The following is a 401-nucleotide window of genomic DNA, read 5'->3' as shown; positions in this document are numbered from 1 at the left end:
CACCTCTATCCTATCCATCCCATTCATCATCTTATACGTCTCAATGAGATCTCCCCTCATTCTTCTAAACTCTAACGAGTACAAGCCTAGTTTATTCAGCCTCTCCTCATAGCTCAACCCCCTCAACTCCGGTATCAGCCTAGTAAACCTAGTTTGGGTCACTGTCTGTGTGGAGTCTGCACATTCTCCCCGTGTCTGCGTGGGTTTCCTCCGGATGCTCCAGTTTCCTCCCACAGTCTGAAAGACGTGCTGGTTAGGGTGCATTGGGGCTGTGCTAAATTCTCCCTCAGTGTAACCCCCAACAGGCGCCAGAGTGTGGCTGACTACGGGGAATTCTCACAGTAAATTCATTGCAGTGTTAATGTAAACCCGCTTGTGATACTGGTGAAATCGTTTCCGAA

The sequence above is a fragment of the Carcharhinus amblyrhynchos genome, unplaced genomic scaffold (genome assembly GCF_965287045.1).
Source record: "Carcharhinus amblyrhynchos unplaced genomic scaffold, sCarAmb.v2.hapA chromosome_1077, whole genome shotgun sequence".
NCBI classification, from domain to species: Eukaryota; Metazoa; Chordata; class Chondrichthyes; order Carcharhiniformes; family Carcharhinidae; genus Carcharhinus; species Carcharhinus amblyrhynchos.
Note: the sequence above shows the minus strand (reverse complement) of the source record.